The sequence below is a fragment of the Plectrocnemia conspersa genome, unplaced genomic scaffold (genome assembly GCF_051122295.1).
Source record: "Plectrocnemia conspersa isolate PC_06_02 unplaced genomic scaffold, ASM5112229v1 ptg000008l, whole genome shotgun sequence".
In the NCBI taxonomy this organism is placed as follows: domain Eukaryota; kingdom Metazoa; phylum Arthropoda; class Insecta; order Trichoptera; family Polycentropodidae; genus Plectrocnemia; species Plectrocnemia conspersa.
In genome coordinates, this window is record NW_028277172.1 from 7,654,549 (window position 1) to 7,670,529 (window position 15,981).

Here is a 15,981-nt window from a genome sequence, read left to right on the forward strand (position 1 = left end):
ATACCCTGTACCCATTCCAGATGTTGGGACCACTACCTGAAAAAAATCCACCTAAGAATGCAATGACAAAAGAACCAATGTTTCGCTCTATCTTTGTAAATACTATTTAGTTAATTATTCACTATTGTAATTCACACAACACCAATGGCTCTCAACATATTTTTAATCGCACAGAATTTATTGTTGTTGTTTTTATTACTTTGCTATATGAAACACCAAATATATTAATGTGTATACATTACATTTACTTACAGTCCGTCCAAGATATGAACGCTCATCGTCATAGTATTGGTGAGAGAATATAATAAGGTACCATGTGAAATTACAAGTGTAATTAATTTTTACTTTTTTAATTTAATTTGTTGTGGAAAGTGTAAAATATCACTTTCTTACTTTTTTTGTTTTTTTATATACACATTTTCCTCAAAAACATGAGAGCAGTTTTGGTATCACTCTCCAGGTTGAATATCTGTTCAATATAATATTTTTAAAAATACCAATAGAATATTACAGGAATTGTTTTATTGATTACAAAATACCACAACATGACAATAATTTATAATAAAAATATAACACATTATAATTTTTATTGATTTAGTATTTGTAACGTTCTCCTATCGGTGTAAACAAATTCGCGGAAAACTATGTATGTATGCATGCATGGGTACACGCACCCTTATTTCCATCACAACGATGATATGCGCTAACATATTAGATGGGCTATACATATTTATATACTTGATGCTTGGTTATATTTGTCCATCATATGATATTTTTCGATGCAATCTTCCATATAAAGATATGATTTTAAACTAAGTTTTTAAACATCGCTTTGTTTTTATTCTTGAGAGTAGAGTTTCCTATGTTGGCAGCACTGTAAATCAGACAGCTGTCAATAATCACGCGTGCTCAAAGTGTCAAATGTAGGGACGTCGTTCCAACTTTTTTCAGGAAAGTCACCGTGGCAACGCTCGTTTATCTGGCATTCATATTCAAACTTTTTATAACAATATTACGACTTAAAATAAGTGAGAATCTAATGAGGCACATCTAAACCAAATTTTGACCAATAGGAGAGCGCAAAAAACAATTATCACTTCTCAGAAGTCAAAAATCCACGTCAAAAGCAATAAAATCGTGTCGACGCCGTCGCAGTGGGAACGCTCGTTACCGAGCGTTCCCACTGCGACGGCGCCGACACGATTTTATTGCTTTTGACGTGAATTTCTGACTTCTGAGAAGTGATAATTGTTTTTGCATCCTCCTATTTAACAAAATTTGATTTTAATATACTTTGATCAGCCTTCATATATCAGAAAAACATACTAATATCGGTAAAAATAGCTATAATAAAATAAAAATATTTTAGATTGAGTTTTTACTACTGAACCTTCAATGTAGGATATTCGCAAATTTCAATCAAAAGTCAAATATTCAAGAAAATTCTAAAGATTTTTCTCACCAGTTTCCCCCAGAACAGGAAAACAATTTATGCATAAATTATCGCTGTTATTATTTGTATATTTTATTACTTGTTTGGTGAGCTATGTTGATCGATTTGCGATGCACCAACGTTTGCATAAACATTTTATAATAGCTTGAATGTGTTTGTGTGTTTGAATTAAACATGCAGAGGAAGGTCGGACGTAGGAGCGACCGTAATGAACGATGACGCGCATCGTAATGAGCCCTGCGAGAAAGGGGATGCATTTTTATACCCAGTAGAGCTGCGCCTGCGCATTTATGATCTTGCGCATAACCATATTTGCAATTAGATCGATTGTTCTACATAATTAATTGTTTTTTATTATATATATATATATATATATATATATATATATATATATATATATATATATATATATATATATATATATATATATATATATATATATATATATATATATATATATATATATATATATATATATATATATATATATATATATATATATATATATATATATATATATATATATATATATATATATATATATATATATATATATATATATATATATATATATATATATATATATATATATATATATATATATATATATATATATATATATATATATATATATATATATATATATATATATATATATATATATATATATATATATATATATATATATATATATATATATATATATATATATATATATATATATATATATATATATATATATATATATATATATATATATATATATATATATATATATATATATATATATATATATATATATATATATATATATATATATATATATATATATATATATATATATAATAAATAATATATTTATAAAAAACTGTTAGTTACCATTTACTATAAATAAATTGTGTAAAAAAATCCTACAACAGATGACCTCTAGATTCCTATTTATAAAGCGTCATGAACACTTCTGCGATAAATTCCAATAATAATTTGTTCGGTCTTTTTTCGTTATAGATCATTAAAAAATGGTATATTACACATAACGACAATGGAGTCCCTACTAGAATTAAGAGAACTACATTGATTCAATCCGCTATTAAATATTAATGTATATAATCTCAAAATTGATCCATATTAGGGTCGGGTCATGCGATCTAAGTTTGACTAAGCATCCTGTAATTTATCTATAAATAATATAATTGGGAGCTAGATATTTATATTTTAAATCTAATACGTCCTGTATTGGATTCAAGAGAATAAGAATTATATTATTATATCATTAAGGCATATAAATAGGCACTATCCCACATATTTTTACCAGCTTATGGTTATCGCCGTATATGTTTGGCAAGCTTGTTGAGAACCTGGGTGGGTCGTACAAATGGAGCGCTCTCAAGCGCTGATGTTTGGCCGCAACGCGCAGGAATAAAGGGCGCGATCGCAGCCAACCGGTGGTCCGTGGATTCATGTTTCCACCGGTAGTTCAAGAAAGAATTTTGGTGGTCCACTAAGAAATTTAAATATATATATATATATATATATATATATATATATATATATATATATATATATATATATATATATATATATATATATATATATATATATATATATATATATATATATATATATATATATATATATATATATATATATATATATATATATATATATATATATATATATATATATATATATATATATATATTCAACTATATTCTTATTTTGTAGTATGTTCATTAACGCTTTTTATGCTACAAATAAATATAATATCACTGATTAATAATAATATAACTTCAAATTCAAAAATAAAAAAATTAGCACGTCAGTTTTTAGTTAAGTATATGTAGGCTATAATTTTTCATTTTTGCACCAATCATGCAATAGTTTTATTAACTATTTTATTTATGCAACATTTTTTTACATTGGCAATACTAGTTACAAAATATTTGTTAGTCAGTGTAATTACGACATATTTTTTGAAATCATATTTTATGCAAAATATTACAATTAATATCTCCTCATAATATTTAACTGTAATTATGCGTGTTTTTTTGCCTGCTCAGTGTTGCCATATAGTGTGTTGATTTTTTATAATATTTTTTGAATTATTAGAAACTGCCGTCACTTAATATATATGGAAGACGACTAAATTTAAAAATAATTTTATTTACTTTACAGACCTTATTTCCCCCCCCCCCCTTCCGATATTCATATTAAAATACACATATCACTATATTTATATTCATAGTCTAAAAACGATGATTATGAATGTTTATCTAAATATTTTATTGATAAAGTATAGTATTACATTCAAAACACTACTGTAGTAATTTTTTTGCTAGTATATGCAATTTTTTGTTTTATTTATTTTTATCGTTTTTTACTGATGTGATCTTAATTATATATATTTAGAATTAAACTTGAGTTAACATAACACAAACATATACACTTTTTTTAAATTACGACATGACAAACTTTATCAAAAGCCTTTTCAAAATCATCTACTTGATTGCCTATATCGTCACAAAATTGGAAAAACAAAAAATAGATTTGTTGTTATTAATCTTCATACACGAAAATCGTGTATTCTTCGATAAGGATTGAAACATGTTTATGAAATATGATTCCGAATACTTTGTCTGGTGCTGATAAAATCGACACCAACTCTCATATCACAGCTTAGCTTCACTTTTGATGTAATTTTCCATACATCAGAAGTATTTGTTTTCAACGATATGTTGAAACCAATCAACAGCGGATGTGCGATAAGGTCCTGTATTATTTGTATCCTAATCAACCATACGATTCTTTATTTAATTGATATTCAAGTATTTTGCCATAGAAATAAGTTTGGATGAATTTTATCGACTATATCTAACCTTATTTGCAGAAACTAAACACAGCTTATAATTTAAAAAAAATACGAATCACATGTCAACCATAATTAAATTATTTATTTATTCCTACTCTAAATTTAGTATCCAGTTTCCTACGCGTTGGAGTAATGCATGAAACTATTATGTATAAATAAATTTCTACTACTATTACTGCCTTCGCTACAAAGTAAGATATCTGTAAACAATGACGACATCTTAATAAAAAGAAGATATTCCGTAGAATGTTATTTTTTCTTATCAAATCACGTTAATTGTTGGTGAATGCCTTAGCGAATATGCACGATGACCTCGTGAGTTTTATTACCAGCGATAAGTTAACCATATAGATTTGATATCGCTGGTGTTGTTAGACGTTGACTAACGATGGTAGTATTTAGTTACTTTTCTTACACTTCCACAATTAATCTGATTTTTTTTATATTTTACATTATATTTATTTCCTTTTGATGTCATATTTAATTTTTTTCTAATTTATAGAATGCCTTCTTAGAATCAAAAAATAGTTATTTAATTAAGGGTTTATATTTTATAGTTTCCATAAAATGGAATGTTTAATTTAGCATTTTTATATGTATGTATATGCACGATCGTCTGGTGCAGGCAGGGAAAGGTGGCCGACCGCATTCTTCGTTCAGTGGAAAAGTACTGAGTATTGGAAGCGAAGGCATCAGGGCTATTCAACAGTCGACCTATTGTGTCTTTTTCCATTTTCCATTCGCGAAAATTCCGTAACGATATGGCACAAAAACAAAGACACGAACAATTTATTTTTTTGCGCATAAAATAAGTTTCGCATTTCCATACACTAGTTTGCAATCATATACTTCTATAAGTTTACAATAAAAATAATATGATTTGTGCATATTTCCTACCAGCAACTCTAATAAGTGTTGCAATCGCTCCTCTAAGATTAAAAATCATAATTAAACTTAAAGCGGCTGAGCCATTAAACTGTTAACGAAGGTCAACTAAAGTGAATCAAGTTTACCGCTAACAGAACTGGTAGCATAACACATGATAGATTAAGATATTTCCCACAAAGTACTCATTTGCTATTTAATTGTCTATTGATGTTACTCACAATGTGCTCAAACCTTTCAGCAACTGTTCTCGATTAATGGCTAACATATTTAACATATCTACAGCTGCAGCAATCAAGCATGACTTAATAAATTCACTATCGGTAAACGGCTTAACTATTCGTGAACTGTTTCAGTTACAACCTTATTTTTATTTTTGCGAAAAATCTGCGCTTCGATGAAAAAAATCGACTGATACATTATATTGCCATCTCACAATTACTGTAACGCTTTGTTATTTAATTGGATCTTAAAATAATTTACACTCCATTCTGCTTTAAAAGCCTGACTTTCGAAGTTCACTAGTTTTTTTTCTGGCTTTGAAAATAACATGATGATAGTAAAATGAGAACATCATATTGCATGGGTCACTGAAGATGCTGCTGAATTATACTGCGTAATGTTACGGTGGGATTCGAAGCAATAGGAGCACCACGTACGGTCATATCACCTTAACTCGACAGTTGACAGTTTCGTTATAGCCCGTACTTTTAACTTTTAGAGTTTAAAAATATAAAATCTATTCTTGGGTTGTGGGCCGCATTAAGATTGGCACCGCGCCATAGATTGCCGACCCTAGAAAGTTGCGATCACGTCCCTTATTCTTACTTGAAAACGTTCCTGATTCTTTGTTTGCGGCTATAAATATGTGGGATGATGCTCATCTATTTTAGGTGTGCACTATATTTTTTAATATATTATTGTATAATATAATGGCCATCGTGGCGCATTGAGGAAACTTGTACTGTCATGATAGTAAGAATTGTAATAAACGATAAAAAAATATCCCAACATACTTGTAGGAATTTTGTATAGGGAGCTGTTTAAATCTCCTGTTTTTACATTATTGTTCAAACAATATTTAAGAACGTAAGCGGCAAAACAAAAAATTCTTCCAGAATTTTTGGACTGTGAAATACTTTTCCAAGTATACTCGACGACGCGACTCGAGGGAATCATGATATTCAAGCATACATTTTAGTAACTTTGTGGATAATAAAAATTGATAATATTTATATTTCCTAATGAACAGTTACCTGATGAACCTTATTGGACCTTTACTATTAAAATAGTTGCATTATTTGGCAATCAGGCCAGAAAAAAATGCTCGAGGGTACTGCGAACTAAGTGCTTATACAAAGCATATAGTACCTCGATCTACTCAAAACAAATCTCAACATCTTTTAATTCTTATTAAAACAAGAAACACTAATATAAAAAAGAAGAGCAAGAAATACTAATTATTCATATGCAAGTCTATCGAACAACTGGAACTTTCCGTATCTAAAATATCTTCTATTCTGTCTACCTTTCTTACCCACTTGAGTTTTGAGCTTTGGAAAATGTCAATAGAGAGACATCATTCATATTCATTCCCCTTGGGATTTTATCTTTGATCAAATGCTCTTTGGGCTCAGATACCTTGGCATTGCAAAAATTACGTATACATGTCATTGAGATAGTGTTTCTTCGTGAAAATTTCTCGTAAAAAATGTCATCGAAAATTTTAAATATTTTTTTTATTTTATAAAATTTAATTTGTACGAATATTTTTAAAAGATTTACATCTATTACTTTTTTTATAACGCTGCATACCTTTCATACCTAATATGCATACTTGGAAGGCTTAGGAATGACAACTTCAACACTCGCCTTATTTTTGCTTAAGTAATAAAAGAAGACACTCAAATAAGAAACCTTTCCGAAAATATTCGTGGCAGATGATCGAAAGTATGTGAATGACCAACATTTTTTGGCGATTTTTTATTACTCTAACCCGCCGGCGGCTTTATCTTTGCTTTGATGATCTAAGAATCCGTTCCGATAAGAATAAACGCATGGAAATTTATGACTACTTTTATTTATCGATAAGACAAAAAATTTTTTTGTATGTTTTTGTAAAGTAGCAACAGCTGTTATTGACAATTGTCAATTGTTGACAGCCGAAGGGGCCTTAGTTTTTTTGTTAAAACAATTGAAAAATATCAATTCTGATCTAAGCTTGAAATTTCAACGGGCAATTAAATATAAATAATATATATTATATAATTTCTTATATAATCAAAGAAACCAGACCCTTAAATATTTGCAAAATCCAGAATCCTATACCAAAAAATAATGACTTCTTTAGTTCTTCTTCAAAAGCAGAAATATGTAAAATATGAAAAAAAAATATTTGCAGATAATTTAATGGCTCGATAAAACCAACATCAACAGAAAACGATAGAATTTTTTCCACGGCCGAAATTTTTTTACCATAAAAAGAACTGTGATGTTTGATTCTAATTTGAATGACATAAGGTTTTTAAAGGGTAATTTCAAGATAAATATGTAATAACGTATCTGCATTCGATACATTCGAGTGATGAATATAAATTCATAACAATGAATAATTTAAAAATATACAATTTATATCGACCTTCACCATATTGTCGCAAACGCGGAAGTCACCGCTGCAAATATCATAATCTATTATTTACACTGAAAATGTATTTTTATTGAATTCGCAGTATTGTTTATCGCATTTTGCGAATGGCGATTAGTCGCCCACGCGTGTTGGCTTTGACGAAAGAGTTTTGTCGGCTTATTAGGCTTCAATTGAGAAAGAGATGCCTCTGAATTAGAGCCTCTTGTTGCGAACTGCGGAATTGGCAATCATATCTAATATAACGGCTATGGCTTATCTGACAATTGAAGACGACCTCGTCGTTTTCGCTGACCTTCGCTAGAAGGGCCTGGCTGTACTCTGAACGTTAGATACTAAAAAAAGTGTAACATAACATTCTAGGTTACCTTCGTTGATTAAAAACATATTCAGTTATACAATTCAATTGCCAGAACCCTTAGGTCTGACGTATTCGATGTCACGTCTTGACCGCGTGACCCCTTCATGAATATGCCATTTTTTCAACCAAATGGTCAAAGCGCTCAACAGACCGTTATTAAAACATATGTTTTATTGGACTGCATAAATAGATTGGAATTAAATTTGTTATATAATACGTTTTTGGCTACCCTCCAAAAAGCCTAGGAATATATCGGTGCAACTGAACTTTTGCTAAAACTCTTCCTCGTGGCTAGTTCATAGTATCAAGGTATAATGTAACAATGTGTATGATTACATTTGTATCATAAATCACCATAATGTGAAGCATGTGTTTGCATCTCGATGACGTTGTGGTCGCATCATTTAGCGATCACAGATGCGGTCTTATACGTAAACACAGTTCATTACTTCTTGGCGTCAAACTGTACTTTCGTCGCTTGCACATCTGAGATTCAGCTAAATTGTTGCAATTCGCATTGCGCTAGAACCATCAGATTTCAAAATAAGACATACATTGTAACGATGTCATCTTAGGTTTCTTTAAAGCTGATCATAACTCAACATTTTTCATACGTGAAATATATTTTTAATACGATGCATCATAAATATTTTACTTTAAATTGCATACAAAATGTCGCTGAAAGTTTTTTTACAAATGCTTCACATTATTTGTTACACGGGGTACTTACTCAAGATAGGTTTTCCAAAAAATATAGGTTTAAAAAAAAATATTGAAAATCTCATGAATAGCTATTTTAATATAAAAATAAGCACATGCATTTATGATCAAAAAGTCATTAAAAATATTGTCAAAAATAAATATCTTCGAAAAGCTGTATTTTAGCCGAATCAATGATAATTTTGCTCGGGAAGAAGTTCCGTTTTATGTCTAAAATGCCAAAAAGCATGCCTTAATACGTATCAAAAATATCACCATATATCATTAATCTCTACTGGTTGCTAATGGGCCTATGCTCGACGATAAGGAGCAGATGGGAGCAATAGGTTCAGATGGTTACTTATAGGGAGTTCTATAAGAACAGTAATATACTATTCTCCCACATATGTTTTTTTTTGTAATACTGAGATCCTTCTTTCATTGTGTGTCTAAACTTTCGTAATGGGTTGATGATGCTATGCGGGAGATTTATTTTCGTTGTTCAAGTGGTCGTTGTGGTGCCTTCTAAATTGGAACAAACTTATTTATTAATTTTATTTTGCTAATATAACTAATTGTTTATACATTAAACAAATATAATCAAAACATATAAAACATAATATAAACATAAACAGAAAATGAGGTGCCCACTAAATTGTAACTAACTTATTTATATATCGATTTATTTTATTAATTTATTTAGCTAATCGTTTATACACTAAACAAATATAATCAAAACATACATATAAACATAAACAGAATATAAAAAGACTAATATTTAATTTATTTACACAAACGTGTTTCTCCCGGCCAAAATCTTTTAATTTTAATCATACTTTTACAAATATTTTTTATTTAAAACTACTCTCATTGCCCTATTTTGTAATTTTTGCAACATCGTTTATCTAATTTATTTGAGCATATATAATATTATTGCACAATAATTGAAGTGGGGCAATATAATACTATTGTAGTATTTTTTGTATTTATACTTCTCATTCTAGATAATAAACCAATTTTTTTTTAATATGTAATTACAATGTTCCATACAATTTTTTTTTTTTATCAACAATTACTCCTAAATGTTTTATATTATCTACTATTTCTATAATAAACATACGTTTAGTTTTATTCTCATTTAATATAAGTACCTTCATCATTTTTAAACCATATTTCTATTATACTTAATTCATTATTTAAATTATCTACAACTTCTTTAACCCTTTCTGGAGTATCGCCGTACATGTACGGTGGTCGATCTTTCACTGTTTTAGGTACCACAGATAGTTACATATAAACAATATATTTATAAAACATTTTTTCTAATTTATTTTAATGTAAATGACTTAAACAGTACGAAATAAATTAACATAACAAATATATTTTATAATAATATAATAAAAAAAAAAATTAAATGTCTCTGTATTGCTAAAAAAATCACAAACCGGATATTAAATAATATATGTAAAATAAATTAAAGAATTTTATTTTTACACTATACATAATTTTTTTTACACTTTATAACATTTTTTTATACTTTACAACAATCATTTATGTATGGCTTGAGTTTATTAGTTTATGCTTTTATGTTATTTTTATGATTGTATTGTGGTTTTGTTTGCTTTCGATCACTATGATGCGTTGGAGTAAGCTATTAAGACAATGCTCTTATTTTATTAAATAAATATTTTCCTTCGAATTATTTATATGTTTAGATTAATTGCTACTATAATACTTGATTGCCTTTCAGTGTAATTGCAATTAATTGCAGTTATAAATTATATTATCGGTTAATTCCTATTTTTTTTTATTTCAGTATCTTGGTATGAATCATATACTAATTTTATAGCTCATTTTTGCCTCAAAAACACTTGCGGTTGATGTGCAACTCAATCGGTTATCTTATCTGCTAACCTAGATCGATCTATTATGTAAATATGAGAAGTGCAAGCGAAAAGCGACTAAACCTTAGCTTGTCGTTAGAGTGCGTTTTTCTCTTTCCGATTTGATCGATAAGACCTGAATCTGCAATGTGTTCTGCACGTTGCAATGTCAATTGGTAATTGATCCGTTCTTGTGCGATTGCCATGCCGGTGGGCACGTTCGCTATTCTAGACCAATTTGTTCTTTAGATCTGGACACACCCCTTGTTTTCTACATTGATGTAGTAGATGCAGCTAATTTATAATCGACTCAATTGACGATCGAGAGACGAAGGCCAACTAGACTTGACGTATTTTCACCGGCTGGTGACACAGTGTTGCGTCAGACGAACCTTAAAATATTTGCTTAAGCATCAAGTACGAAAAACAAGCACTCGCCCTTGTACTTTGGAACAGTGGGCCGTGTTTGAGTATTTTGTCACAGTTGCGAAAGTTTGAACGAACTCGGCAAGGATTTATTCCTAAAGTTCGACGAACTAGATTAAGCTGCTCTGAAGGGTAACCTAAAAAAACAAGTAATAAGAAAATATATAATCGTTGAGGTGTAATTCCGTTTCTAAGTAATGATAGTTGTGCCTGGTATCTTAATTTGATACTTGGAAAACTTTCCATTTATGTTTAAGAATGAAAAGTGAGCATTTTCATTTCTAACAAATATTATAATATAACAAAAATGATTAATCAAAGAGTCTTAATTAGGAAAAAAATAAATTTAGAATCGTGAGTAAAGCTACAACATGTTTTAAAAGGCATTCACATTCGTTAATTAAAAGCAATTTTCCAAACATGTGCATCTTGCAATCTATCAGCTTCTAAATCTGATCACCATATTTATTACGCGGGCTCGATGCAATCTTGTATCTATCGACGCAAATAGTCTTATAAATAAATTAATGCGATTTCTAGACTATTTGCGGACGCGTCGATCGACTCGATAGTGTTTTTTTATACTTTGACTATCGATAAAATGCAGTTAATAGTTTATTTCTAGCGTTGGTCGAGGACGACCGAAGTAATTAATTACCGTTTGCTCATGCATCACTGACTTTTCATTTATGCTTCTCTATCGCACTTTTCCGTTGTGGCATACGTTCGTCTCTCAAGCCGAGCCCTCGTCTTGGCGCTGGCGATTGGTCGAGACCGACGTGCCTCCGCACGAATAAAAAAAACATGACCTAACTAGTCGAGGCCGCTAAAGAAACGAACGGATGCAGATCGCATGAAATCGTGCAAAAATGCAGAGGCAGGTTTACTGCGGTGACGAGACAAAGCAAGCTAATGACCCAGATTACATAAAAATGTGCATACTATTTTTTAAATAAGGGAGGTACTTCCTACTCTTGACATTTTGACCAATGCAAAAATTCGGGGCGGAAACAGATTTTTTATTTATAGAATCATATTTTTTGTTAAAAAATTTTCAGTGGAAAAAAAGTACCCCGTACATTTTTGCAATCTGCGGAACAGTTTCTTCTTATCTGATTATTAATATAGTTCTTAGAATTACCAAAGCTAAATAAAACACCGTTCACCCTATGGGGGCTTATTTAATTATTATGGCTAAAACTAGGCGGCACTTTGCTAACACTGATGTGACAGCAGCGGAGGGCAGCGCGTTCTTTTGGCGGGTCTCGACGGGAAGACTACGACCGCCGGCGCCTCGTCCGTCGATTTCTTTTATTAGAATATTCCAACGTGTAACTAATCTGTGTGTAATTACCACCAAACTTATTAAACACAATGTTAAGACTAACGCTTTGTTTATACAACTGTTATCGCCCAGTTATCCCTTAAAATTTTATTTAGATTCAAAATGTAAATGTACTGAAATTGTTTACTATGTAAAACTCATCAATAATAATTTATACTATACACTAGACCGCGCAGCGAAAACTTTTTACTATATTTTTTTTAAATTTAATAATTCTACTGCTTCTTGGCGCTTCCATGTTGTCATGGCCAACGACTTTCTGCTGCGCCTCGTTTCGTCATTGCTGACGCGAATTTCATTAAAAATGCTTTGCCTGATGTAGCCGTTCCAAGAAGGTGTGTCTCCAAGAATACAACTCACCTTCTCGATCAAATTGTGCAACGTGGCAATTCACTGCGTTAAATTTAATTAAAAAATAAACTATTGTACCTAATTAAATATTGTTATTATATATACAATACATAAATATGTCATATTACAATCGATTATGCAAATCGATTCTCATAATGCACAGATCACCTTGCACTCTGTGCGATTAACTGTCTGATAGTCAGCTTCTCAAACTGCTGATCCATTTTTAAATAGACATTTTTCTCGATACTCAGAGGATTAAGAAGAATGGAACGAACTTATTTTAAATCGTGTTATCAATTATAGTTCAATGCGAAAAATATTTAATCCGAAACAGTTTGACAATCGCCATCGTGTGTTCTAGTACCTTATTATACATTGTGGGGATTTTCCATTGACCATTCTAGCAGCTTTTTGTACCTAGACCTACCTGTGTATCCAAGAGCGAAATGCCCTTAGACAGGTGAAATCAACTCGATAGTTGATCTATAAAAATAGAACCATTCACGTAATAATAGTTTTATATAGAATAATTAAAATTAAAATAATATATAAATTAAAAATAATTATCATGAGAATGTTTTTCTAAAATTTTGAATTATTTTCGTTGGGTTATATGGTGTAAATAATTACGAATTAAGGGGAGTAATTAATACAATAAATCAGTTGTAATTTGAGCTATATTTGTGGGCGTTTTAATGCAGATTTATAATATATGTGAAACGTATTATTGCAAAAATGCATTATCAATCTGATTAATTATTGTGTATATATAATACATAGTTTAATTAATTTCAGTTTAAAATACTTATAACAGCATGTTTGCAGGCTCTACACTAAAAATATTAAATTTCGTCTTAAATGGTGTGCAACTTGGGTAAGCATTTCTTAGTTGCACTAGATTAGTGATTGATAATTGAAAGATCTGGGTTCGAATTCCACATATAACAAAGTTTTTCAATTTATATTGTATCTGGGAAATGTAAATTAGTGATTTTTATGTAATTATAATTCCCATTGATCATAACTTAATTAGGTTTCATATATTTTCTTCATCTCGCGAATGAATAATTAAAACAAAATCAAAGTAGGTCGTGCATATTCATTTTAAGCTGTAACAATAGTTTATAATTAATAAAATGACTGATTACAAGCTTTGATTTTAGTTTAGTGTCTCACTATTTATTTAGTGATTGTTGATTGTGTTTACATTGTTGTAACGCATTGGACATGTCACGAAAGATTTACAATAAATAAATAAATTTAAAATATGCTCGCTAAGCAGCTAAAATATAGAATATTTGTCAAAATGACAAGATGACTTGTGTACATTTATCCTCAATTACAGTTTCTTCAGGAATTAGTCGATTTACTTTTTTTTCCTTTGCTTTGAATAAATACTAAAAGTTTATAATTTACTGTGGTGAGAAATACATTTTAAACTTACTTAAAATGTATTTCTCACCACAAAATAAAATACTTTTGTGAAGATATACTAACGTATATACTTTTTATGAATAAGCGTGACTTATTTTAATGGAATAAAAATAAATAAATATATTTTTCACAAGATATATTAAATGAAAAGATTGCTAAATGTATATTTTTTATGTAGTGAATATTATGTTTTATACAGATATAATTTGTGTGCTAAAATCAGGTAATTTATTCTTTATGTACAAAAATTACGCGTCACAAGTATCTGTAAAAACAATAAAATCGAGTATAACAAAAATATGTAATATTACTATAGAAATCTACCTAATACATATTTTGGAAGAAATTTCATGTTTTTCTACAAAAAACTTTATTTTAATCTAATATTTAAATATAATAATTATCATAATCAATAATTATGAATTCATAAAAAAATAAATCGACGAGGAAGGCGTAGGGAATAATGGTTTTAACATTTTATAATTCAAAAACGAAATTTATACAGTTTTTCCTCTTCTGTCAAAATGCTTATCGAAGTTGCAAACCAATTTCTTATTTAAATAAATTTCAGAAGAGCAAAGTGAAACAGAAATTATTTATTAAAATAAAATCAATAAATTTATGTTTAATTTAGATAAATAGATAGTGTAAAGCAATTGCTATTATAAATTATAATATTATTAGTTTGATCGATAAAAAGTATAATATTTTGATGGTTTATTAATATAGATATTATAGAGAGACCCATAACACAAATTGTTTCAAAATAACTGCTATTAAAATAAATTAAGAAATTCGAACTCCGTCAAAGAAATCCAAGATAGAAAAGTAAAAAGATCAAAATTATGTTAAAATATAAATGAAAATATAATAAAAATTAATACAAATATTTTTATGCTATTTTTTAACGACACGATAGCTTCCGTAATTTAATCATAATAACTTAAAACTTGTTCTAAAAAATATATTATAAATAATACCACTAAGATTGCTAGTCAGTCTGATCCGCCATCTTGTTTCAAAATGGCGGCTATTCAATACAATTAAAAAAGAAAGATTATTCATATCGATATGAAATATGTTTTAAAAATAGCTCTTGTAAGATTCACCATCAGCTTTGATCCGCTATATTGTTTCAAAATGGCGAGTATTCATAACATTAGAAGTATAAATTAAAAATATATTTTTTTTGTTAATTTTATTTTCCGCTTATAAAAGTCAAAGTGAAAAAATTAAATACGTCATAAATGCTCTACACATATTACTAATTAATAAATTAATTTTAAAATCAACCTTTTTTAACATACTTTTATATACAGAAATCTACTAATTCTGGCTGCTTTTGCCGGAGAGAATATTTTTAACCCATACTTATAAAACATATCTTCCGTAGAATCAGTCGGTTCTACATGCATAAAAAGATATTAAAGAATCGTAGAATTGACTCCTTGTTATAACTATTCCATAAAAATAAAAAAAGCAAAAAAGTGACTTGACCCCGACGTGATTTGAACACGCAACCTTCTGATCTGGAGTCAGACGCGCTACCGTTGCGCCACGGAGTCCGTGAGATCGTATTATCAATCGACCATACTAAAGTACCCAAACGCAATTACGTCACGTAACTT

At 29.3% G+C, this 15,981-nt stretch overlaps 1 protein-coding gene and 1 non-coding gene across 2 annotated transcripts in view; one reads left to right on the forward strand and one right to left on the reverse strand.

The window, feature by feature from the left end:
- Roc2 (Regulator of cullins 2) overlaps positions 1-15,981 on the forward strand; it is a 35,052-nt gene that overhangs the window by 18,803 nt on the left and 268 nt on the right. The window lies entirely within an intron of this gene.
- On the reverse strand, positions 15,847-15,918 carry TRNAW-CCA (transfer RNA tryptophan (anticodon CCA)). The gene has a single exon. It is a non-coding gene; the product is annotated as a tRNA-Trp (tRNA).